Source organism: Atractosteus spatula, chromosome 14 (genome assembly GCF_055471065.1).
Source record: "Atractosteus spatula isolate fAtrSpa1 chromosome 14, fAtrSpa1.hap1, whole genome shotgun sequence".
In the NCBI taxonomy this organism is placed as follows: domain Eukaryota; kingdom Metazoa; phylum Chordata; class Actinopteri; order Semionotiformes; family Lepisosteidae; genus Atractosteus; species Atractosteus spatula.
In genome coordinates, this window is record NC_142719.1 from 34,844,247 (window position 1) to 34,872,129 (window position 27,883).

Below are 27,883 nucleotides of genomic sequence, written 5' to 3' on the forward strand. Positions count from 1 at the left end.
CGACGAGACAAGAATCCAGGAAATACGGGGCTCCCTTCCAAGCCCCAGGCTCAGTGGGTCGAGGAGCGTAAACAGGCCTGTGCCCTCAGGATTCTTCACGAAGCCTGGTGGGAGGAGGGCCATTGGGCTACTGTGTTCCAGAGCTGAGCCCCGAAGGCAGGAAGGAGTAAACTTAAATAGGGAAGCTAAAACAAGGCACAACAGGAAATAATACAGGTAATAACTAAAAGGACTAATATGAGGAGGTTGGAGCACCCTCTGTAAGAGAGAGTGGTGACCGTAACAGCTGTAGATTATAGGCTGTTCTATATGCTTATAGCTGTAGCATTTTAAAGCTTATTTCACAGCTTGTTGGTTGTAGATAACAGTAAACATTATATAGAATAATTAGAGAAGTTCTGTTATTGGTGTTTCTTACTGCTCTGCACAGTTTAATTTGTGCCCGTTGCTTACCTCTTGATCTGTCTCCCCTGCAACCCTGTTTTTGATAGTGTGGCTAGGAATTGGATGGATGGACTAGAACTGAGTTTAGTTTAGAAAATGGACTCCTCTGGAAGAGCACAATTTAAATAACCAATACTATACCCTCACAGATCTCCTGTTTGTGTGTTTATTTCTCTAAGACTGTATCAGAAATCAAAAACACCACTGCTGCAAATACATTTGAGTTTAAAATGTTGGGAATACAAAACTGAATTCCAGCAGACATTTGGAGATGAGAACTTATAATGCAGAATGAATGAGATCTGATTTGTTTGCAGTGAATTGTATTGTTGGGATGATGTAAGAATGATGTAGTGGTACTTCACCTGTTTCTTGAATGTCCACTGCTGAGTGAACAAATTGCATTTTGTATGTCATTAAAGGTAAGAAGAAGGAGAATACACCATATGAGCATCTTTAGGTCTATAAAATGTTTTGTTTTCCAGAAGATCCTACAAAAAAATGGGCATATGATAATCTTTTTATAGTCTCCATGGTGACACTTAAGCTTAAAATAGTGCTGCGAGAAAACCAGTACAACACAAGGACAAATTCAGCCAGATTGAGGAGGATGTCTTTTGGGAACTCTGTTACTGTCCAGTTATCATTTACCTCTTCCACTGCAATTAAACCTACGCTGTAGGGAGTAGCAGTGGGTAGGCTTTTAATATCCATTGCAAAACTATCAGACCCTGCTGTTCTTTGAAATGGTCCAATATTTGAAAAACAAATGTGTGGGATTTTTGATGCTTTATGTGGGCATTGATTCAACAATGGTTTTGATCAGTAACAAAATTACAGATCCAGTATGTCAGTGGAGTGGACACTGACTCGTGGTTGGGCTGTCTGGGTCATAGTGTTTGTGAACCTAAGGCAGTAATTAGTGATGAATGAAAATAAGGATTTTCAACAATTAGATTATGTACTTATGCTAATAACAATTTTCTATCAGCTTTAAAACTGAAAATGATAAAGCTTTAAATGTAAAGTGAAATCAGTGTCTGTATTAATATAGAATACAATAGGCATCAAAGAGCTGTCTTTGGGCTTTTTTGTGGTCTTCATTCCTCAGAGTTGAAACTCTTCCTGTGTTATCATATCACTTCTGTAGTGCATTTTTTTTTCTTTGATAGGGTAAGGTGTTGTGTTAGTCAACTATATCTCATTTGTTGAGTTTCCCTTTCACATTTGTCTATTATAAACGGAGAAGATAATTAAAGCTGGGAATGGTCAATACTGGGAGGAGGGACCTCTAACGAAAACCACGTCACTGCTATAAGTGGTGAACAATTAGGTTGTACTTACCCCTTTCTGGACTTCCAACACCAATGTGAATTTATTTTACCTTAAAGATATTAGAAGCTGCTCATCAACGATTACAATTAAATGTTGCGTTACGATTGTGTACTTACTGCTATAATATAAATCACCGAAATAATATAAAAAATGGTACATAAAATAATGTTTTAATAGATAAGGACGCATGGTGTCACTGTTACACAGCAGGAAGGATTCGGGACGTCACAAAAGGACGAAGCCCGTCCCCTTTCAAAGCTCGTACACAGAGACAGGCATAAGAGTTGTCTGTGCTTAGTAAAAGACAGGCCACAGGGATTTTATTTCTAGACTTCTTCTAGGACGTCTTATAAGTGGATTTAATAGTTTTCATGCTTTCGGGTCTTTTTGAAGAACTATCAGTTTGGCATAAAACAAGAAAAACTGGAATATTTCGTCATGATCTTCGGAGCTAGACAGCTGAGAAGCAGAGGGATGATTCTGCATTGTGCTCTTCTTTTCTGTTTTTTCAAACGCGTTTGTTCGCAGTTACGCTACTCCATTCCCGAGGAATCGGAACAGGGAGCGGTTGTAGGAAATATTGCCAAGGATCTGGGACTGGATGCGAGAAAACTAACAGAGCGAAGGTTTCGCATTGTCTCAGGGTCTAAGGAACAGCTTCTGCAGGTAAATGAAAACAATGGCATTTTGTTCGTTGATAAAAATATCGATAGGGAGGAGCTGTGTGGGAAAAGCAGCCCCTGCTCAATTAACCTGAAAACCGTCATAGAGAACCCTCTAGAAATCCATTACGTGGGAATCGAAATTGTGGATATAAACGATCATTCGCCGGAATTCCCGGTGAAAGGGAAGCACCTGGAAATAGCGGAGTCGACCCTGCCGGGATCGCGCTTCCCCCTTGAAGCTGCGCGCGACCCAGATGTGGGTATTAACTCACTGCGCTTTTATAAACTGAGTCAAAATGATTACTTTGAACTGGAAGTAAAAGACCGCGGAGAGGAAGGTAAAATTCCCTTTTTGATCTTGAAAAAGCAACTGGACAGAGAGCTGCAGCCCGAGATCAATTTGCTTTTGACTGCTTATGACGGTGGAAAGCCGGAACGATATGGCTCTGTCAATATTACCGTCACAGTTATTGACATCAACGATAACGCGCCTGTGTTCGATCAACAGGTGTACTCGGTTGAGCTAGATGAAAATGTTCCAGTGGGTACTTTTGTAATTAAAGTGCATGCTACAGATTTGGACGATGGGGCAAATCGAGAAGTTACATATTCGTTCGACAGCAGTTTAAGAAATAACGCGTTTGATCTGTTTCAGTTAGACGCCAACACAGGTGAAATCACAGTGAAGGGGCTGATAGACTTTGAAGAGAGGCGAATTTATGAGATTGATGTACAAGCAACTGACAAGGGTCCAGTATCTTTGACAGGACACTGCAGTGTCATAATAAAAATCAAAGATGTAAACGACAATGCACCAGAAATAGAGGTGACCTCTTTGACTAGCCAGGTCTCGGAAGACTCGGGCCCTGGTACTGCGATAGCGCTAATCAGTGTAGCGGATATTGATTCTGACAACAATGGTCAGATTGTGTGCACGCTCTCAGACAACGTTCCATTCGAATTGAAAACGTCATTTCAGGAAAACATGTATTCTTTGGTAACCAAAGGCCGACTGGATCGGGAATCAGTTTCTCAATACAATATTACAATAACGGCAAAGGACAGCGGGCAGCCTGCCTTGTCGTCTTTTAAAACTATAATGGTAGAGGTATGTGATATCAACGATAACAGCCCAGTATTTTCATCAAGCCCTTATACGTTTTACCTCGCTGAAAATAACCCTCCCGGTAGTTCTGTATTCACAGTCAGCGCTTCCGATCGTGATCAAAATGAAAACGCTCATGTTTCATATCACATTTGGAAAGGAGACAGCGCACAAAATTCTGTGGCACCTTACTTAAATATTAATTCTGAAAACGGAAATATTTATTCCCTAAAAAGCTTCGATTTTGAGAGTCTTAAGAGTTTTAATTTTCAAGTTATAGCAAAGGACTCCGGAGTACCTTCGCTGAGCACAAACGTCACGGTGAACGTTTTTATTCTCGATCAGAACGACAACGCTCCGGTGATCTTGTCTCCGTTAAGCACTAACGGATCTGCTGAGGCTGCAGTAGAAGTTCCCAGGAATGTGAATCCTGGCTATTTGGTTGCTAAAGTACGAGCATATGATGCAGATATAGGATACAACGCCTGGCTATCATTTTCACCGCTCCATGTTAGTGACCGCAGTCTCTTTAGTTTGGAGCGCTACACGGGAGAGATCAGGACACTTCGTCCATTCACGGAAGCTGATGACACTGAATTTAAATTGATCATCCAGGTAAAAGACAATGGGAACGTGTCACTTTCAACAACGGCGACAATACTTATTACTACTGTTGAGAGAGTGGAGTCTTTCGCAGTGTCAGACTTCAAAAAGGCGGGAGAAGTCCAAAAAGAAAATAATTTAACATTTTATCTAATGGTATCCTTGGGTTCGGTTTCTGCCCTTTTTGTGATCAGTATCATCCTCTTGGTTGTAATCCAGTGCTCCAGAGGGAGGGACTACTCTTCTAGGTATTCACAAGATAAGATTTACGCAGACGTTAGCGGGAACGGAACCCTTTGCCACAGTATCCAGTACAGAGCCGGAGAGAAGCGCTACATGTTAGTGGGACCCAGAACGAGTATAGGCTCTACAATAGGTTTGGGAAGCCATGGGAACACTCTGGTCATCCCAGACACTCGAAAGAAAACATCGGAAGAGGTAAGCGTCCGGCCCATTTTAATTGATCACTCAATTTAAAACTTACTGTATTTCCTCATAGTTTATTAAATACATATAGGAAATGATGCGATTGTATTCTGTACTATGGGTGATGTGAGAAACGAACAGCCTATTATACAAAGGCCTACTTTCTGTTATGTGGAATAACGCAGGAAGAGATGAACACGGTGATTTGTGTTAATCGATGCTTTGCTAGCCGTTTGCAAGTCTCATTGGTTCTGCTGGCTCTATCAAGGACTCTAGGGTGTAAGTTCGGGTAATTTGGGTTTATTACTGCATAGATACACATTCGGAGTAAGCTTTTAGAGGATACTTCTTAAATTTTGCTTAAGTTACTGAAGGTCACCAGGATACAGCAAGGGTGTAAGAGGTACAATTCCCTATAATATGTTTTTTACCTTAAAATGTGGTATTGAAGTTTAACTGAAAGTTGAGTTTTTTTTTTGTATTCAATGTACTGTATGTTAACATCAGTTACTATTAATACTGTGACTAGAGAGGTCGTGACTATACTTTATTTTTGTCAGTGCAGTAAATTCAGTAGACATAACGCACATGTTTATATCATTATTATTATTGCATTTGTGTTGAATTTTTACGACGGCTTACTTTGGGAATAGCGTTTCGTAAGTGACATCAAAAGAGCACAATGCTTCTGAGGCAATTTTAGAGCTCGCCAATAAGGTGCTGAGTTTTCAAAAAAAGTAGTTTAAAAGAGCGTAATCACCCTGTCTCGGCTTATCGGTTTTTATTATTTGCCCAGATGTTGTTGTTCTAATGGTGATGATCGATTAGTTAAATCTATAAAAAAAGAGTTTCTATATGCAACCGCTGTGGTTCCACCATAGCCTTGACAGTGTTTCTCAGCGACTTTAGGCTTGCAGTCGCTGTCCACCAAGATGGTGCTGAAATGCAGCGGCTCGGTCCTGATCAGATACTACTGTCCGTTATACATCGCAACATTTGTACTATTACATATTCACAGCCTCATAAAAGAGTGAAGACATTACTTTTATAAATGAAACATTCAGATTTGAAAAGGACATAAGAAAATACATAAATGAGCGGGGGACAATTTTTCACATCTAGCCCGTTTCAAAGAGGTAAATCGATTCCAGGATCTCCTCCAGTCATGTCTTGAAAGAAGCCCTCAGGAAGGTGGTTAGGTAGGTTGTTCCATACCCCCACATAATATGCATGATCGTTATTTACTTGATTCTTTAAAAGTAATAATACGCAATAATATGAATCAATATTGAAACACTGACGACCTTCTTTTTCGATCCATTCTTGAACCAGAGTCATACAATATCGAACAAACCCGAATAATACCGTGTAATTTATCCTTTCTTGGTCCTTAGATAAGCCTTCTGTATTAATGATTGCGGTCTCTCGCTCTGAGAGGAGTTTGTAAAGTATGAGTTTTCTATATTTGGTTTGTAATCGAGAATAAAAAAAAATCAATTAGCTAAATCGTTATAATAAGTTCGGTAGATTTGCCAAAACATTACAAAGGTTCTTTATATTTTATAAGGATTTGTACTGGAATACTGGACTGAAAGGATAGATCTAAAAATAATTGTTTTAGGTGAAGTGTTTTATTCGTGGACGACTTTTTATACATTAAGAAAAGAAGCAATATCAAGAGATAATTACGTCATTAAATGCAGATTTAAGTGGAGACGCATGGTGTCGCTGTAATACAAGAATAAGGTCTGAAGTTCTCAGATTTAAAGCCCTGCCCCTCTAAGGGCTTTTCGGTGGTTACTGCCTTGGAGATGAGTTGTATTTACTCTTTGTTACAGGCCTAAGGAACGTACCAAGTGTGATGTTCATTAGGAATTCTATTTCAAGATGACGTGAAATTATTCCATGATTTATTTTAAGCATTCTGACGGAATAACAGTCGACTGACTGCGATTAGTCGTCATGGAACAAGGACACAGAAAAGCACTGGAGTGCCAATGGATTGTATTATATTTTGCTTTGCTGTTTTGCTTTTGGCAAGATACTTCAGCACAGATAAGATACTCTATTCCCGAGGAGGTAAAAGATGGAGCTGTGGTTGGAAATATTGCAAAGGATCTGGGGCTTGACAGTAGAACATTAACAGACCGGAGGTTTCGAATTGTTTCTGGATCTAAAGATCCCCCATTTCAGGTAAATCAAAACGATGGCGCCCTGTATGTAAGTAAAAACATAGACAGAGAGGAGATGTGTGAGAGGAATAGCGTCTGTTTAATCAACTTAAAAACGGTTCTGGAAAACCCTCTAGAAATCCATTATGTTGCAGTAGAAGTGCTGGATGTAAATGACAATTCTCCAGAATTTCTAGAAAAAGAGAAGCGCTTAGAAATAGCCGAGTCTGCTTTGCCTGGAGCGAGATTCCAGCTGCAAGCTGCGCGTGACCCAGATGCTGGCGTTAATTCAGTGCAGGTTTATAAACTCGGGAAAAACGAGCATTTCCAATTGGAAGTCAAAGACCGTGGGGACGACAAAAAGATCCCCTTTTTAATACTCCACAAGCCCCTAGACAGAGAAACCAACACCGAGCACAAACTATTACTAATTGCCCTTGATGGGGGAAATCCACAAAGATCTGGGACTCAGACTATCATTATAGATGTACTTGACATTAATGACAACACACCTGTTTTTGATCAAGATATTTACTCGGTAACGTTGCAGGAAAATGTCTCAATAGGTACAAAAGTCATACAGCTAAATGCAACAGATTTAGACGATGGCCAAAACGGAAATGTTGTATATTCATTTGGGAGTAATATTAACAGTAAAGTATACGAAGTTTTTGATTTAGACTCCAAGACGGGAGAAATCAAAGTTAAAGGTTTAATAGATTTTGAAGAACAGGAGAGCTATGAGATAGATATACAGGCTTCAGATAACGGACATGCGCCATTAACCATTGACAGCAGCGTTATAGTAAAGATACAGGATATGAACGACAACGTTCCAGAGATAGAAGTGACCTCTTTTTCAAGTACAGTTTCCGAGGATTCGCGTCCTGGGACTATGATAGCTCTCATCAGCGTGAATGATAGAGATTCAGGCGTTAATGGCCAAGTGTTCTGCGTATTGTCTGAAAACATTCCGTTTGAACTGAAATCTTCATTTCAGGACAATATGTATTCTTTAGTAACCAAAGCAGTGTTGGATCGAGAGGTAGTTTCTCAGTACAGTATTACCATTATAGCCAAGGATAATGGTCAGCCTTCACTGTCGTCCGTTAAGACTATAACAGTAGATATATCAGATGTTAACGATAAATGCCCAGAGTTTTCTCAAAGTCCGTACACGTTCTACTTGTCCGAAAACAACGTCCCAGGACAGTCCATTCTGTCAGTGAGTGCTTCGGATGAGGACCTGAACGAAAATGCTCATATTTCTTATGAAATATGGAAAGGGGACAAGGACGATAACTCCATGATACCCTATTTAAATGTGAATTCTGAAAATGGAAACGTTTATGCGCTGAAAAGCTTTGACTTCGAGGAGCTCAAAAACTTTAAATTTATAGTCACAGCGAGAGACTCGGGAGTGCCGTCACTCAGCAGCAACGTCACAGTAAACGTCTTTATTCTGGATCAGAACGACAATGCTCCAGTGGTTTTATTTCCTTTGAGTGCTAACGGATCTGCAGAAACTGTCGTGGAAATTCACCGGAGTGTGAATGCGGGGCATTTGGTAACTAAAGTCCGAGCCTATGATGCCGATATAGGATACAACGCCTGGCTATCGTTTTCACTGCTCCAGGTTACTGACCCCAGTCTCTTTAGTTTACAGCGCTACACAGGAGAAATCCGGACACTTCGTCCCCTCACTGAAGCGGATGGCACCGAACATAAACTGATCGTCCAAGTAAAAGACAATGGGAACTATTCGCTTTCTACAACAGCAACCGTGCTTATTGTTACAATTGAGAAGTCAGAATCCTTTGCAGTTTCGGACTTTAAACTCAAGGCTGCCGGGCAGGAAGAAAACAACTCGACATTTTATTTAATTATATCTTTGGGGTCAGTTTCATTTTTATTTGTGATCAGTGTGATCACACTTGTCACCTTGCAGTGCTGCAGACTGAGGAATAATCTGACCAACAGGTCGCTCCGGGATAGTAAATACTCGGAAGTCAGCGGGAATGGAACCCTTTGCCACAGTATCCAGTACAGAGCCGGAGAGAAGCGCTACATGTTAGTGGGACCCAGAACGAGCATAGGTTCGACAATTGGCGTGGGAAGCAATAGAAACACTCTGGTCATTTCCGAACCTAAAGGGAATACTTCGGAAGTGGTAAGTGTTTCAACAAAGTAGTAAAAGATTTTATTTAAATCTTCCATTTACTCACAAACTACCGAAAAACATTTTTACAAATGATAGAAACACACATTTAGAAGTCTTTTTGTATGTCGCAGGCTTGAGAAGTCCCTTATTTGCCCTTTTATCACTACATCGGTGTTTTAGGTGTTCCTTTTTTAGCAATCGTTGTGTACTGTACGTGGCTGTGCTGCTTTGTCGCTGTAAACTACATTTCCCAACATCCATTGCAGTCAGAGGCTCCCAGCTGCAAAAACAAAGACCTGACAACAGATTGTAATAAATATGCAAGTGCACGGAAAACCATTGCTGAAATAATGACAGATTATTAAAATTTAAGTAATACACAAAACTCTTTAGAAAGGCTGTTTATTGTGGTAAAAAGGTGAGCAACGAGGACAAAAGTGTTTGGGCCTCTTTCAGTCAGGTATGTCCATGTTTTCTTTATTTACATCTTTCTTGTAGAATCACCACTGATGCTAAGTCACACACATATAACAATGTACGATTTGCGTACAGGTACTTTTAATAATTTGGAAACGATAGAACTTGATTTGCTTGGTTTAACGACTGTGGTTTCGCATTGTTTGCCCAGGTCAGGACTAAGACCCTTTTCTTTTTTTTTCTATTTCACAATCATGCGTATTCATCTTGTAAATGCGAAGCTGTTGTATTTGTGTTGTGTTGTACTGCTGGTTTGGCTTACGGTATTTCATTCACTGTCACAATTAGCCCGTTATTCGTTGTCATAACCCCATCATAAGCGATTTCAATAAATTTCGAAGTGTGTTTTCATCAACAGCAGTAACTGAGTTGAGCAGCAGCAGCAGCAATAATACTAATAATACTAATAATAATATTAATAATAATAATTAAGTAGAGGTTAAAGAAGAAAATAACACAACATTACGAGTGAGGAGGGTGAGAAAATACATCAGAGCTGAAATGAGTTTCTGTCTAACCCTCCTATTCAGCTCGTACGCAGATGCAGCTCCCCACTCTAACCTCTGCAGAATAAGCGTAATTTAATATTCAGGTATTATAATTAGATTTCTATTTTAAGTTCAGTGATATCCTAAAGCTGTAAGACTTATTTATTGGAGGGTATTTTTTTTCCTGGTTAATATCATATAAGAATAGCAGTGATAGCGGTAAATTTATCGACAGTCCCTGGAAGACAAGTGAGGGCTTTGATCTCCTCAGCTCGGGCGGCAGTGTCGGTGGATGCCTGCGGCGCTGGTGGTGATTCAGCTTGGCTGTCGTGTGTGGGTTTACGTGCGGCACGGTTTTCGCTGGAGTTGCTTTTGAGCTGAGATAAATTATGTATATGTTTGAGAGAGGAACAAGCCACTCGCTGCCTGGACGCGTGCTCTGAAAAAAAAAAGGAAGATACTTTTTAATTTAAAGCATGTTTTAATGCCCCGTTGCTCTTTTTTTTTCATTGATCAATTTCCTTGATCGATTTTTTTAAAGATCGTGAAACTGCTGTAATGATTTGAATACACTGCTTTCAAAGCTTATAAAATATTGAAGCGATCCCCCTAGTTTCCCTTTGCACAAGCGGCGATTTCGATTTTTAAGAACTTTATTTTCTTTTCACAAATAAATACAGGGAATCACAAAATAGAAAGCTTTACATTAATACACATACTTAAAACAGTACATATGATCACATCTCATTTATTTTGACACGGTAACAATTACGTAGCAACAATTTATCTTGTTCCGGTGCAAATCCCATTCTTTACTTAAACACGATTTTCAGAGCTTCTTGAGATACTGTCCTATGCCCTCTATTTCCCACAGATTTTCTGCTTCCTCCCTCCCTCCTCTCCACAGATCTCTGAGGTAATAGTTCTCTCGGGTAATAAACAGGGCCAGGCTACCTGCTGCCTTGACTGGGACCTCAAGGGAGGCAAGAGACTGGCTCTGCAGCATCTCTAGGTTCTTTGCCCTTGTCAGCTACGCGGGCGTGCTAGTCACTCAGACAGGGGAGGCAGGCAGGAGGCGAGGAAGGGAGAGAGAGAGTCACGGCGGCGACCGCCAAGGCATAGGGGTTAGGAGCCAGAGAGAGAAACAAACTGTACCTACTGCACTGTGACAAATATTCTGGGATTAGTGACACATTCTTCCCCAAATTTACCAAATTTATCAAATTTATGTGACCTCCTGACACAGCCTGAGGAGCAGTGAGCTTGATGTGTCTGTATTGCAAATGTATGTAGATTTGTTTATGTTAATTGTATTTGGTTTGCTTTGGCAACACTGATGTTACTCATTGGTCATGCCAATAAAGCACCCCCCCCCACACACACACACACACACACACACACACACGACGCTATTTTGTAGAGTAGGGGGGGAATGAGTCTGCATATTTGAATAGTCAAGCTCGGGTGCTCGGGCTCCCAGGCATCCTGGTTCTGGGAGCGGGACGCTACCATATTCCGAATAATCAGTTGCTCTTTACTGAATACTCCAAATTATTAAAAGGCAGTATAGTCGGTCAGCTTTGCCTTGTCCAGCTTGTATAATGCTCACTGGTCAAAAGACAGTTCAGCAGTATGTTTTGAACTGCACAGATTATTTACAGAAGACTAACTCTTTCATCTAGTGAAAGCTAATTTGATCATTTTTCATCTTCACTTCGGTTGCTATTTTGGAGCTGTTTAAGATTCAGTCTTTGATGCTGTGTATGCAAGGTCTGTGTGAGTGCTAGTGGAATTGAATAAGTACAGGATATTGCAAAATGTCGTGTGAGAATTAAGTACTTATACTGATATTCATATACTGCATTTTCAGTATATGAAGTATATTACGAAAATGGTGAAAATTAGGATTTGACTGAGCGGTTTAGTCAATAAGTAAAGTAATTATTCCTAACCCCCGACTTGTAAGTGATTTCTCTATAATATACCTGAGCGGCTGGCACAATTAGAGGCCTGTGAATTAATTTGTTCTCTGGCACAGCTTTGGTGAGAAGAGTAATAATCCAGGCACACTTGGTTACATAAATGTTTATTACAATGACAGGACACAAACTACACTACACACAACAAAACATACAACACACAAATTACTCTATGTACTGTATTTACAAACAAGGCATTTCAGAGGCCTAACATTCTAATCACCCAGAAAAACACAGACTTCTACTAAGTACTGTATGAAACTCTTAATGCCTACAGAGACCATATAACAGATAAACTGCCTTCTAAATAAATGCAACATAACCTGCAGTTAAATCTCTCTACCTGCACCCCGGATACTACAAAATGAATGAATCATAAGCAGGAAAGACGTTACCACAGCATCTCACCACGGTATCTTTTACCCTAGAGACCCAAGTTCCCTAAAACACAGAAAAGTAAACTCTAACAAGGTTCAAATACTTAGCTCCAGTCAGGTTTTGTTTGGATGATCATTGAATAGGGGCTCTCACCTGACCTCTGCAAGCTTCCTGTTCCAACTCCTCCAGACTCTTGTCTCTCCTCCTTTCTTGATCTTACATTGTGTGTTTCTGTACTCCTCATTGACAATCATTCATCCACAACTTACCTAGGTATACCAAGGTAAATTTTACAATTGTTTTTGCTGAAGGGACCCCCCAGACCTCAGCAAACACCCTCTCTACTTTGAAGCTAGAAGTGTTTACTCTTCCAAGTGTCACAAACTTTATCTTAAATCAAAGATACACTTCTCAGTTACCTAAAGCTGTAACTATACATACAGATATTCAGTAGTTATACTGATATTAGATGAATATTATGATTTAATGACTCTTAGGATTATTAATACCATGTTATTCACGTATTAATACAATATGGGAATCGTTTGCACTGCAGGAGTGACTGAAAGGCTAATGCACTCTGTTTTGATAACCACATTTTCCTAAGTCACTTGCTGTCTAGTAATCTGTGATGATCCTATTAGCTAATACCAAGGCACGTCCTTTAATTTAAACCTCATAATACATTTGTGTAAGTCGTTGAGAAACAAAATATTTTCATGTTTTTGTTTTATCTTTACAAAATCTCTTTGCTTCCCGAAAATGTTATTTAGTAGACAGAGACCAAACTCTTTGGATTATAGGTTTTATTTTGAGTCAGCCTGTATGGAATGTACCTACAAATTGTGTGAATTGTGTGTGAAAGGGAGAAAAAATAAAATGTTTTATTGGAGCACAATAATAGTTTGTGTAACCAAACTAAACAGTGGCTGGCAAATTCGAGCTACAGCAGCTTTTGGAAGCACAGTGCTCTTATTAAGCTATTCACATTACGGTACTAGGCCTTAAGGGGTTTTCACTGGATGAACACGTCTTCTTTCATAAGTAAAAGTGGAGGAAGTGATGCTGTGCATGATGTGAGCATTTTGACTCTCTCTCCATCCCCCATCCTTGCTACACAGCCGAATGATGTCATGTTAATGGGCTTTCCCCTCCCCCACCCCCCCACCTCTCGCAGAGCTCCTCAATTGAGACTGTCAGAAAAATGACATTGCAGAAGATTGAAAGCCCTTACTTAAGATCATTCTTATTCTTAGCACAGTAAATCTGTAACACTTAGGATATTGATCACCCATGATATATGGTTTCCAGTAACTTGTAATTCATTAAATTCATATTGCCTATTAAGTCTTTGCATCATTCTAATTCATTTTGCTTTTTATTGTGCACTCTATTATGTGCTGGTTTAATGGATTTAATATTATAAATTAGGGAAAATAATTCATGCAAAGACTTGTAATATAATGTGGCTGAAAAGGTTTAAACATGAAGTCCACATAGTTAGTAGGCCTTTAAAGTTAAAAGTTAAGACACTAAATACTGAGTTGTTACATTCCTTAAAGGTGGTCTGGATCTGTTCACATGTGTTGGTATAGTTTGGTAATCTATGTTAGAAACCTAACTAGATATCTTTTGGTAAAGTTTGACAAAAAATTTCAAACTTTTTAAGAGTTTCTTCTCTGTGGGTTGTCTGAAGGCCTAGGAGTTTGAAGGTGTTCTTTAGCTTCATTAGGCTGAAAGATAGGCTGCCATATTGGGTTTTGCAGTGTTTTTCCATTATGTGTTAAGACTGTTATGTGTTTAATTTGATTCTCTGTTGCTGAGTCATTTTACTGAAGATTTGCTAATACAGCAAAACTACCTTCAGAACAAACGTTGCCCCAGTGAATGAGAGGAAACAGTATTGGAAAGTACTGTATGTGAGGGTGATACTGGTAATAAGGCATTCATCAAAAATAGCCATTTGAATCTTTGTGTTTTTATAATTTACAGTACATCTCATGTTAAAAACATCCCAGTGATCACTGAGGTTTTCAGGAGCTCAGCATTTTTTTAATGATTACCACACCAATATACTTATCAGAAATCAATATAGAAAGAACTGCACTGCACATTCAGAATATATATAACAGAGGTTTATAGCAAGTATATATATATATCATAACTATTTTTCTAGTACAAGTAATACTTGGTGTTTTCTGTGGTGTTATTTCACTAAGAAACAAGAAGCAAGTCACCAAAAAGGCATGACAACCTTTGGTATACAGTATAGAACATGTAAAGAAATATACATTTTTTTCCATTAGATTATCTATTGAAAAATTACCCCTTTATAAGTTAATATCTTAATTCATAGAAAGGATGTATGTGATATGTTTTTTATAAAACAGAAGTAATTTATAATTTGTTTTAGCAGCACCATACAGTAGGTATAGATTAACTTATTGTATATCTCTCAGAATGATACAGGATCTTTCTTGCATGATGAATAAGTGTTTCTATTCATTACTGTTGCATCAGAAAATTGTGATTTGCATCACGTATATTTAAATCAGACCTTGACCAGAAGCACAAGGTTCTTATCCTTTTCTCTCTTTTGTGGATTCCTTTTGTGTCCTTTTGTATTATCAGGTCAGTCTTTGATATTTGAAAATCAGTCTCTGAGGCCCTGCAGTGGTGAGACGCTCATCTACTTAGATTAACTACCACTAATAAAAAAGATAGTGATCATTTCAGATTTTCCTTATGCAAAATACATTTCATTCTGAATACTAACGTGACTGTAACACAAATTAAATTAGAAAACATATGAGCTGAAAAAGCAAGCTGTAGGATTACAGTTCATTTACTGTACACCTTTGAAACCCACATTGACATTCAGCATTTATTAGTAGTTATTTTAGTTCGTAATATTGTTTCCCCTTTATTTAAAAATATTTTTAAAGATATGTGCTATGCCCAAAAATAAGACCTACTGGACTGCTGTGGAATATCTTGGGATTTATAAATGTATAATAATGAGCCAAAGATGCTGGAATCTAAGTTAGTTCTAATGATATGGCAAGGGATTTTCATCGTGTTATCATATGTTTCAGCTGTTCTAAAAGCTCTTTCTGCACTGTTTGAAAAATTAATTCTGACATAGTTTCAATTTTTAATTAGCACTTGAAAGCTGTGTGCATTGTTTCAAGCTGTTAAGATTTCCTGACAGCCTTTAATATCTCAGATTGAAACGTTTGCCTCAGTCTTTTAAGGCCTTAAACCAAAGGTCATTTAGCATCAAAATACATTTCTCAGTTATTCTCACTTTATTTTTAAGAAATAGTGTATATTTGGATTTTGGTTATAGACTAAATGTGTTTGGCATCATTTAATTAGCTGCTCCTTCATGATATACAACAGTTAAAGACACCCAGGTGTAAGCATTAAATCACCTCGTTAGTGTTAGAGGTGATTGGGCACAGACACTGAGATGATAGTAACATGTGAAACCTGTCAAGGAACGTAAAAGTAAAGTCTTGCAAAAGTCATGGAAGAAAAACAACTACAGAAGCAGGAAATGTTAGTTCCTTTTTCCTTACTGTAATTGATATGTTGGAGCTTGTACTAAATTATCTCTTAGTGGACTCTCCAGCTTTAAAGCCAAGTCCTTTAAGTGAAGGATGGCGGTTTTGTTGAGAATACACCATTGGAAGTCGATGATTATGGTGCTGATATACTGTACAGAATCATGCTTATCATTGTTTATAACAGATTGGTCAGGGGACAGGTCTATGTGAAGGGCTAGACTGGGGTGTCTCCTTGCTACACAGCTTGCTACAGAACTTATAGTGGCTGATTCTAGTAGCCTGACTTCATAATTCCACATTGATTAAGATCTAGGATCTCACTGGCTGCTCCTCCTGCTGGCTAATCTCTATATGAAAACATTCCAGCAAGACTACTGTATAATGATATAGTTTCTCATGTAACTCCAACTTTCTTGCACTATGCAAATCTAACAGCTATGCTGAGGATGTCCTACTTGCCAGACTTATGCCTCACTGACTATCTGTGAATTGAGGTAGGATGATGTATTGCTTCTAAGCCTCAGAGACCAGTTAACTGGCACTTTCATATCTAAGCTCTACAATACGAATGGGACACAATCCCACATAACGCCACACAGCCTGGTACAAAGTATGTGTCAGCTTGATTTGCTTCCTGTGGTGGCCACACATACTATTAGCATGTGACTTTCACAGTAGTTGATCAGTGCTGTTGATGACATATTTTAATCAACATAGTGAATTTACCTATGTCATGTCTGTACAGAGTACAACGTCAGTATGTACTCTTACTCCTCCTACAAGGAAAATCCTGATAATGCTGATAAATCCTGATAAAATTTTCCTGATAATGCAATTTGTTGTAGTAGTTAGTTGTAGATTTATTTTAAAGCTCTGTATCTGAATATGTCTATAAAGTTTCAAGTTATGTTGAAACAAAATTCTTCTTTGCTGTCTCTTTTTATCTGCATGACATCTCCTTGGTAAATTCTTAGTTATGTTTGTGTGTCAACGAAAAAGAAATAGTCACCAGGTTATATAATTCTTCATCTTAAAATTGTGCTATCAGTTTCAGGAATGTCTTAAGTATTACACTTTAGAACCTGACCTGACCTGGGTTCATTACTGACCTAGCCTGAGTGCATTTTTAATTACAGACACCCGTTGTATGTGACATTTCATGAATAACTAAAAGGAAAGGATAACCTTTTCAGAAATAGGCATTGTGCCATATGTGAAAATAGTTTGTATTCTGTGGTCTGAATGCATATGCAATGATCACTTTTAAACACCCATTTGTGGTAATAACAGAGAGTGACCGGACTTGTACTCAGACTTTAAAACATCCTGAAAAACCTCTGGGATTCAGAGCTCTGTGGTTATACACCTTATGAGTGTCTTCTTGGGTATTTTCTGGAAAAGGGCCATTTTCATAACAAAGTAAAACTAATTTCAAATCTTTACTGAACTGTACTATGACTTCTTGTATGCTGTGCAACACCAGATAACACTTTTTAAATAAACGCCATTTTGCAAGCAAATGTATATGTGTGTGCTTCCAGTATGTTTGTTTTATATTTTCTGTCATCTATATCATTTTTAAAGATATGATAATCTTCCTTTCATAACATTGGACTCTCCCTGCTTCCCTCAAAAAAGATCATCCATCATTATATTTTATGATTATACATTACTATTATTTATGTGTTGAAAAGCGTGTAAGCTAAAGAGAAGGGGTGGTAGTGAAATGCAATATTCACGAAATATATAGAAAAGTGAACACTTTATTTACAATGTGCAAAATCTTATTAGGTGTGCAGCTTTACACACTAATTTGTAAACTTGTATTAAATCAGCCTAATGTCTTTCTGCTTTCTCCCTAGCAGTTTTGATTTTTTGTTATCTCGAAGAGATCAAATTAGAAAAATAATTAACTTGTACAGTAAGTACAATGACATCCCAAAATGTCTTTTTTTAATAGAAAAGCAATAAACTGTAGTTTGACTGCACATTGTTTTTTAAATTATCAGGTTGATAGTACTTGAATATTGCTGTATTTCCAAAGCTATGTCACTTACATGATACAATTGGTGATAATGTCATTGTACCATGATAAAATTTTGGCTCAAGGCTTTTTGAGACAGAGTTGGTACTGAAAAGACAGTAGTAGCATGAATAGTACAAGTGGCAGTTCAGATCCGAACTTGAGCCTGAAACTTTTAAAACATTTAAAACTTGCTGTCAGTTTCATACTTCCAGTGCATCTAGTATTTAAGTCATTCCCCCGGGTCACACACACCTGCTGGTTTTTGTTCCAGCCATTCTCGATAATTCACTGAATGAATCCCTCTTTCAGGTACAAAGCTGCTTCCTTGGAAAGTATTGTACAAAATTCAAAGTCTGACGATATTGAGTTACTTATGAAACACAACAGTTAAACGAAAACTTCCGGCATGTTCAGCAACTGAAAGCAGTTAATGAATTTCAAATTAATTCAATTACAGTAGCTTTTCATTAAGAGCTTCAGTTATGTAACTGAATGCTCAGCTCAAACGTGAACCAGAAGGTACGTGAGTCTTCAGGCCTAGGCCTAGGAAATCATGCTTTAAATTTCTTGTTTTTTAGCATGAAAAAAATTGGTGGGTAAAGTTGAGAATGGGTGTTTCACCCACTCAATTAAATTGCCATGAAGGGTATTATTTTGTGGCTGCTACTGATTGCTCATTACTCTTCAAATCTTCTATGCAATTAAACAAATTAAGCATTTATATGGTTAGAAGAAGCATTTTTTTATGTTTCCAAAGATTATTCAGGATAGAGCTAACACGCAATCCTTTAGTTTTCTCTGTGTGGTATACATCCTACTGTAGGTATTTTGGAAAACTTTGCTTTGGGAAAAAAAAACTGCTTTAGGCTGTCTCTCAGACGAGCATCACCTTGGTCTCCATTCACTGGAGCCTTGTTATGGTCAGACTGTATTGTTCACTAGTCATCTCTATATTAATAAGTTGAACAGAAGTCTTTTGTTCAATGGAAGTTTTCACAGTTGAAAGTCAGCATTCTGTTAATTCCTGATTGCTTAAACTTATCATTTATCTATCTAGCTGTACTTTGCTTCTAAGAATACCTAACCTTTATGTCATTTTTGAATAATTCTCATTTCTGTTTGTAATGTTTTTGTAGTCATTTCTGTTTGTAATGTTTTTGTAGTCTTTAATCTTACCACTTGAGCTTTATTTTGCTGCTCCTGACACAGCAATGAATTTTGTGATTATTTACCTCTTTTAGTATGATAATTATATAGTTATCTATTTGTGTCAGATGTTGCCCACACATCATGCATCAGCTGTAACTGTGTGAATTACAGTCCCATGACTAATTTTTTATGGTACATTTATTATATATAAAAACCCATTGTATTACTGTGTTTCTACATTTTCTTGCTGTTCTGATACTGAACATAGTGATCCTGATTTTTGTTTGTGATTCTTTGTGCATTTAATACAGGTGTATGCATAGTTTAATCTCTGAATGTTATCTCTCCATATGTATACATTTGAGGGAAGCCAATACAAACCTCACTAAGAAATTTTAATTTCAAAATAACTGTGTTTAGCTTGTAGATATTTTTTTCCTTTCTTTCTTTACTTATGTTGTCGTTTGAGATTATGTGAAGCATGACTGGTCAGTCTTTTCCTCGTATGAATTAATGCTTTTGATCAGATAAAAAGCCCAGCAGTTACTTATTGTCTTACTGCAGCAAAATGCCTGAATATAAATCTGCTGAACAAATGACTTACAACACTACAATACTCTTGGCCTATATTCTCTATCCAGCAAAATTGCTCCAGGGTTTCAGATTCATCACATTATGCCTAACCCACTGACTCACTCTTTACTCAATCTGATTAGTATCTATTGGTTCATATGGTTGTGAATGTAGGTACACAGAAGGGTTGGCTGGTGTGTATAGAAAAATCTGCAGCTCCTCAACAGCTTCACAGAATGTATTTTGACTGCAAGATTAGCAGATGCATTTTTGCTTTTTTAACTTTTGGAAAATGCAAAGACCTAAGACTTAAGGCCCAATGCCTTGGACAATGAGGGGGCATGCTTGTTGATAGTGATTGCACTTTTGTACTATAAGCTAAATGCACTGCTGACATATACTGACAGAAAAAATGTACAGTAGGTGGCAATTTCATTGAGAGATGTGATAAACATACAGTAAATTGTTAGAAAAACATGCAATATATTTAAATAAAAGGCATGTGGAGAGGAAATACAACAATGCATATAGTGAGCTACCTCTTTAAATTTAGTGTCCTTGTGTTTTGAGGGAAATTAAGATACAGGAACTACTTATAGAGGCACCAAGCTCTGAACGTCTTGTACAATATATAGCAAGTTATTCTATAGCTGTTTGTGGGATACAGTATAGTTGTTTTCTTTATAATAAACATGATTAGTATTGTAGAACTTAGAATTGGAGATGGATTGGATAAAGACTGTTCTTGAAGATTTTTTTTAGTTGAAACATGGGTAGATGTTTCAGGGGAGCAAGACTGTAATGTTTATGAGTATATTAAACTGATATACAGTTGTGTCTGTGCTGTTTACTTTATTAGCAATGGAAAAAAATGATCTTTGTCATATCTATCCTTGAAAAGAATTTATTGTGAAAACAAAGTATCTATAGTACATCTTTGCAGTCAAGGGATAGACATGGCTTGCTAATAGGAGAATACAAGAATGGATTGAATAGTATGCAAGCAAGAAATAAATGTTATTTTCTTGTCACCACCATACAGACAAATACAGTAAAAGCAATGTTTGAAGGCAAGCACTATTCAGCTTCCAGGTCATTTATATCTTCAGCAATTTTCTTTCTTGTTTTTTTTTCTTTTATGTGATTTGTAATTCTCACCATTGCAGTTTCAAAACACATTTTTACCAATTTACATTTCTATGAATATTCTGCTGTGCTAAGTGGGTGTCTCGACAAAATCAGGTCTCTGCAAAAACAGACTTGTGAGGACTCATTTAGCAGGAGCTGGGGAAGGTGAAAATCCAGTCAATAACTCTTCGTACTGGGTACACTTTTATAAAGCTCTGATTGCTTAACTTGTGTACACCAACTGACTGTCCTCTAACCACAAAAAACAGTTTTAATGAAATTGGTTAGATTTTAATTAATGCTCTCCTTACATTTATAACTTTTCTTATGTTCTCATATTCAAAAAACAATTTAAAGTTAATGCTTAAAACCCATACAATAACAAATACTTTGTTTTAGTGTGGAAATAAAACTGCATTGTGGGAGGTATCTAATTTGATTTATTTTATCTTAAATTACAGTTACAGGTACAATGGCATTTTGTGCAATTTATACATGGTCTGCAATCTTGCAGTTTACATGCATATTTAAATGACTGCAGTTTGTAAGAACTGAAGCCAGAATTTATCTTTGTATGGCAACATTTGTAGAACTGGAAGCATTGATGCCAAGAAAGAAACTGAGCCTGCTATCTCTGTCTCAGAGGGTAAACAGAATTTGATGGAAATGCTTTTTTTTCATCATTTTGACTACATTGAAGCACATACTGTGACTAAACACAAATACAACTAATCAGTCTTGAGAGACTAAATTTGAAAATTCAGATCCTGAATATCACACAGGTTTTCAGCATACTGTATATAACAGGTTACATGATTCATAGGCTCTATCTCTATCTCTGTTATATCATAGTGGCTCAGAATCAGTAAAGTTAAAGTATGTTTTGCTAAGAATAATGCAAAACTTCTATGCTTTTACTATTTAGCACAGAATGCCACCCTTCTGCAGTTTCCTTACATTTTTAGTATACAGTACTTGTGATGCATGTGACAAAAGCAAAGATGAAAATCACACCTGTATGGAATGGCATACAATTTTAGGTCTGTCCTTTCTAGTGCTGGGGAGGAGGGGTCAGGACTCATGATTTCTCACTGAAAGTCTAATAGTTTGAGTCTGTTCTGTGGATACTTCTATTGTACTATTTGTAGCCAGCTGCTATGTCACCCTGCAACTCACAATTGGCAGCCCATTGAAGCTCAGCAGGTGTGAGCCTGGAAGAGGTGTTAGGGGGACTAGTAAGCAGCGCTCACCCTGTGGTCTGTGTGGGTCCTAATGCCCCAGTATAGTGACGAGACACTATACTGTAAAAAGGCGCCGTCCTTCGGATGAGACATAAAACCGAGCTCCTGACTCTCTGTGGTCATTAAAAATCCCAGGGCATTTCTCAAAAAGAGTAGAGGTGTTACCCTGGTGTTCTGGCCAAATTTCCCTCTGGCCTTTATCAATTATGGCCTCCTAATAATCCCCACCTATGAACTGGCTTCATTACTCTGCTCTCCTCCCCACTGATAGCTGATGTGTGGTGTGCGTTCTGGTGTGCTTTGGGTGCTGTTGCATCGTCCAGGTGGTGCTGCACATTGGTGGTGGTGAAGGGGAGTCCCCATTAATTGTGCTTTGAGTGGAGTGTCCAGAAAAGCTCTATATAAGACAAAGGATTTTTTTTTTAGTGCAGCCTTGAGAAAGGTATCCGCACCCGGTTGCTCCTGTCCACATGGCATCAATGGGAACAGCCACTGATTTTCTAAAACCATACTTTTAGCTGCAGCAATATTAAATTGTGAACAATTGGTAAAACCATCAGCCCAGCTCTAGAAGAGAGTTTTTGTCTTAGCCAAATATAGTCACGTTTAAAATTTTCTGGATGAATCTGGTGATTACAGAATTTCATTGTACAATCTACAGTAATGCTTACTTTATTGATTTATTTTGGTCTAATGACTCTGTTGCAGGCTGAGTCTGATTTTGTATATTTATTGATTTTGTTGTTTTGAGAAATTACAAAGTATTTTTTCTTGGATACAGTGTGAGTGGGGCATATGTTTTAAACAAACACTGGTTATGTATAAAAAGCCTGTAGGACTAATGGTCACACAGGTATAGTACATGAGTCCTAGTACATAATATTATGGACAGTGTATTTAGACACATAGGCTTTTAAATCCCACTTCCTCTTATCAGTATTTAAGTGTCTAAGTATTTTGAATATAGAACCTTTTGTGAAAAGCTTTATTTCTAAATGAAGAAATGTGAGAAATAGAAGGAGTCTTAACAGAACTGTCATGTGAGTAGTATCACAAGAAATACACAGCTTCTAGTTTGTGATACGTTTTGGGTTGTTGAACCTGTTTTCCTTACCTTTGTGTGTTCCCAGCCTTTAAAGGCCCATACAGTCACCCTTGTGACAGGCTTGTGTCTTTTATACAGGCCATCGAGTAAAATGACACAGGTTACAGACATCTTTTCTGTGGGACGTGTGGGGTTGAGGGAGTGTACTTCATGTAAAGAAACTGATCCTCATAAACACTGTCAAAATAATCTAGCAGTATTCTTATCATGTAGCAGCATTCCTATCATGTAGCAGTATTCCTATTATGTCCATTTTTGGTATTGCTGTCAGATTGTAACCTGAATCTAGTTTTTCCTTCAAATTTGGTGTCACAAAAACTATCATGGACAACAAACAGTTGCCATGTCCTTGCTATTAGTATTATGTAAATATTATGCTACAGGAATTAGTTTATCTGGTGTTTGTTGACATATATGAATTTTAAGTCCAGACTTTGAATAAATTAAATAAATTAGTGTCATGGAAGAAATAAATGCAAAAGACATGCTTACTGTGCTGCTGTAGTCTTAAAAATGTTCTCATTGCACTGCTGCATTGCTGTATTTAATTTAAAAAGTAAACCTCTATCCTTCTAAGGAAATTAACTTTTCTGGATGTTAGATTTGGATTCCCCAGTCTTGGTCCTGAAGGGCTGGGGTGGCAGAATTTTCAGCACCCAACAGAAGAGCTGGGTGAATGTGTTAAACTGCTCCAATTAATTAATTGATTATTGAAATTATTTGCATTATTTTTTTTTATTTATTGACAGCACTGCTGTCTTAATTGATTACTTAGCATACTTTAGAAACATACTTATCACCTTTCCCTTGCATGAATAGAAATATAATATAGGAATAGAACACAACAAAGATAAGGTATTATAATGTGCTATTCTTTTCACTTGTTCTTTGTGGAAATGCGATGTATGGGAGACGTTCTTATTTGATAATTAGAGAGCCCTGGCTTGGGTAGGTTTCCTCTTGTTTTTTAGAATACTTTTTTAGGTTTGTCCACCATGTGTCGCTCTTGGCCCACTAGATGGAACAAGATTAAATCGGTATTGCCCCTCCTTTTCTCAGAATGAGACTCGTTGTTATGTGCTAGAAAATATTTCAGTCTGTGAGCGGAGTGATCTGTACACGAAAAGCTGGGATGCAGTGTGAATTTATTTTACATCAACACGGTTTTATAGGTGAATGTCCTTTTGGCGACATTGAAGGTTTTTGGAAAGGCAGTGGATTTTTTGGAGCTATGCTGGTTATACACTGGACAAGTTAAGGAGCAAAGGTGATGTCTATTCTATTGTCTGTTGTCGTCCTTTCTAACGGATTTACAAGTCGATTGCTGAGGCCTTTGCAGAAATAACAGTGCCTGACTTACCAACAGTGTTACAGGCGTCCAAATGTAACAATGATTCTCCAGAACCGAAGATATTATGCTCAAGTTAGTTTTATTTTAATTTTACTGTTTTGGATTGGAAACCTAACTGCGGGGCAGATCGTCTATAGTGTTTTCGAAGAGGTAAAACAAGGCACTTCTGTTGGAAATCTAGCTAAAGATATAAACCTCAGTGTCAAAGAATTGGATGCTCGTGGATTTCGGATTGTTTCGGGTTCAAAGAAAAGATATTTCGATCTTAATTTAGATTCGGGCTTCCTGTATGTGAATGAAAGGATTGACCGAGAGGAGCTCTGTTCAGACGCTATCACTTGCGCTGTGAATTTAGAGGCCATTGTTAATAACCCATTGCTACTATATCGTGTGAAGGTTAATATATTAGATATAAATGACAATTCGCCTGTCTTTCCAACCAATTCCATACGGCTCAATGTTACCGAACTAGTGCCTGTTGGAACTCGTTTTCCACTAGAGAATGCGTATGATGCAGATGTGGGTACAAACTCCCTTAAAACATACACACTCAGTTCTAACGAACATTTCACATTGGATTTGCAAACAAATAATGATAAGACTATATCCGCCGAGTTAGTGTTACAGAAGTCATTGGACCGGGAGAAACAGCCGCTTGTGCAACTTGAACTAACAGCAGTTGACGGTGGGACTCCTCCAAAATCAGGAAATTTATTAATTGCGATTAACGTATTAGATGCCAACGACAACTCTCCAGTTTTTAACCAGTCGGTTTACAAGGTTTCTGTGCGTGAAGATGTGCAACGAGGAATTACAATAATACAGCTCAAAGCGACGGATTTGGATGAAGGTTCAAATGGTGAGGTCGTATATTCTCTCAGTAATCGCAACTCGCACAATATCGTTGATACATTTGAAATAGACTCCCACACAGGTGAAGTGAAAGTGAAAGGATATATTGATTTCGAAGAATATAGTGCCTTTGAAATTCGAGTTCAAGCTGCAGACAAAGGTCACATGCCTCTGACTGGACACTGTAAACTGTTAGTTGAGGTCATTGATGTGAATGACAATGCTCCCGAGATTGCGGTGACATCTTTACTGAGCCCAGTGGAAGAAAACGCTAAGAGGGGCACTGTGATTGCGTTAATGACCGTTTCAGACAAGGATGGAGGTAAGAATGGGATAGTTCATTGCCAGCTGTCTGGGATGACTCCCTTCAAACTTCAGTCATCTTTTCAGAACTATTATTCTTTAATTCTCGACGGAGCTCTTGACCGGGAAAGAGATTTGGAATATAACCTTACCGTTAAGGCAACAGATGAAGGAGACCCTCAACTTTCTGGTAGCATGATTATCACAGTGCAGGTTTCCGATGTGAACGACAATGCGCCACGGTTCCCTTTCCCGGTTACTGAGATCTATTTAAAAGAAAACAGTCCGATTGGCTCGGTTATCTATACCGTATCTGCTTCTGACTCCGATTTAAAGGAAAATGCACATGTAACATATTCCTTATTACAAAGTTCTCTTAATGGTGTCCCCATATCTTCTTTGTTTAATATTAACTCCTTAACCGGCGTGGTCTATGCAATGAAGTCTTTTAACTACGAAGAAATAAAAGACTTAAAATTCCAAGTTCAAGCCACTGACTCTGGAATCCCTCCACTAAGCAGTAACCTGACAGTAAACGTTTTTATCCTTGACGAAAATGACAACAGTCCTGGAATTCTCCCACCCTATTCTGACCACGGCTCCGTCAACACCGAGAACATTCCGTTTTCTGCTGATGCGGGTTATTTTGTGGCTAAAATAAGGGCAGTAGATGCCGATTCTGGTTATAACGCACTGCTTTCGTATCACATTGTAGAACCCAAAGGAACTGATCTTTTCAGAATTAGCACGAATACTGGAGAAATAAGAACTAAGAGGCGTTTGAGCGAAAATGATATTAAGCTACACTCTTTAGTAATTTTGGTCAAAGACAACGGAGAGCCGTCCCTATCAGCTACTGTGTCCCTTGATGTAATGGTTTTTGAAAGCACGGCTGAAATGCAGTCGGAATTCAGAAACGTACCGAAGAAGGAGGATACGTTTTCGGATTTAAATCTGTATTTGATCATCGCCATTGCCTGTGTATCAGTAATATTTTGTTTGAGCCTTCTTATTTTCATACTAACAAAATGCCACAAGGCCGATGGGAGTGACAACCGATACAGAACTCAAATGATCACCACATATCCAGACGGCAGCTGGTCTTACTCTAAAACTCAGCAGTATGATGTGTGTTTCAACTCCGACACTTTAAAGAGTGACATTTTGGGCTTTAATGTTACCGTTCCTTCTCCAAATGGCGAGATTAACAACAGTGGGACAACGGCTTCACGAAATTCGAAGTACTGCGTTAATCTAACTGGAGAGGTAAGACCAAATCTAACCAATGCATTTTATGTATTTGTATTTTCCTGAAATTAATACACGCCTTCTTATGTGTATATATACTGTAGTAAGTAATGTGCAGAGAATTCAGGTCTAAAGACAGATAGTGTTTTGCATTCTGATATGCTTTGTATTATTTGTGAGGGGAGTGTGACTCCTCGTGTAGGATCTGTCCATGGTACTGAACTATTAACTGAGATGTGAAGGTTTTCACTTATGTGTAAATGGTCCTTAGTGGTTGGAGACGAGAAACAGAACATGATGAATATGATTTCAGCAGTCTGTGGTTTGTACTACTTGTTTAGTCTTTGTTCGCTTAACTGATTTTCTTCTACTCATATTAGTCGTGTACAGTACAGTGCCTTGCAAAAGTATTCACCCCTTTCAGTGATGAATAACAAATGATATACACACATTTTAAAGTGAATATTTTAATCAAACCTTGAATGTGCTAATTGAACATTTCTATGGTCAAAAGAAGAAATGTGAGCAAAAACAAAAAAAGAAAAGTCTAACACTAAAACATATTGATTGCATAAGTATTTAGACCCCTGAGTCAAAGAACATATCAAAAGCTATAGTACAATTCTGAGTTGGCCATTCAGCCTGTCTAAACCTTTTTGTAGTTCCTGGTTAAATGAGCCAAAGGTATCATCCAGCCATTTTTTAAAGAAGTCATGGTATTGGCTTTAACAGCATATATCTTTGTAGCTTGTTCCATACTCATACAACACTTTGGGTAAAGAAGCACTTTCTATTGATTGTTTTAAATGCACTGTTTTCATCTCTAAAACATTTACAATTCTGTAGAATTTCTGGATGCATTTATTTCATAGACTTAGGAAGTGTTTCACTGGAGTTTAAGGGAATGGAGTGACTTTTCTAAGGTTTATTTCCTGTATCTGGTCAACGGTCAGTTTGCACTATGCTTAAGAACACAAAGGTTTTTAAATCCTAACCATATTTACAAGCAGCTCACTAAGATGAAATGTAAAAGATGTATGATGTTGTGTTTATAGCCTGCCCAGCCATTATGGATCATTAATATTAGGATTTACATGTGTCTTTAT

The 27,883-nt window shown here is 37.9% G+C and overlaps 1 protein-coding gene and 2 pseudogenes across 4 annotated transcripts in view; all 3 read left to right on the plus strand.

Annotated features, from left to right (window-relative positions):
- Positions 1-27,883, plus strand: part of LOC148821204 (protocadherin alpha-C2-like) — a 143,259-nt gene that overhangs the window by 11,255 nt on the left and 104,121 nt on the right. The gene's annotated exons all lie outside the window — the stretch shown is intronic.
- LOC148821205 (protocadherin alpha-8 pseudogene) lies at positions 4,753-10,321 on the plus strand (annotated as a pseudogene). The gene has a single exon (XR_016094130.1). The product of XR_016094130.1 is annotated as a protocadherin alpha-8 pseudogene (transcript).
- LOC148821206 (protocadherin alpha-4 pseudogene) lies at positions 24,414-27,454 on the plus strand (annotated as a pseudogene).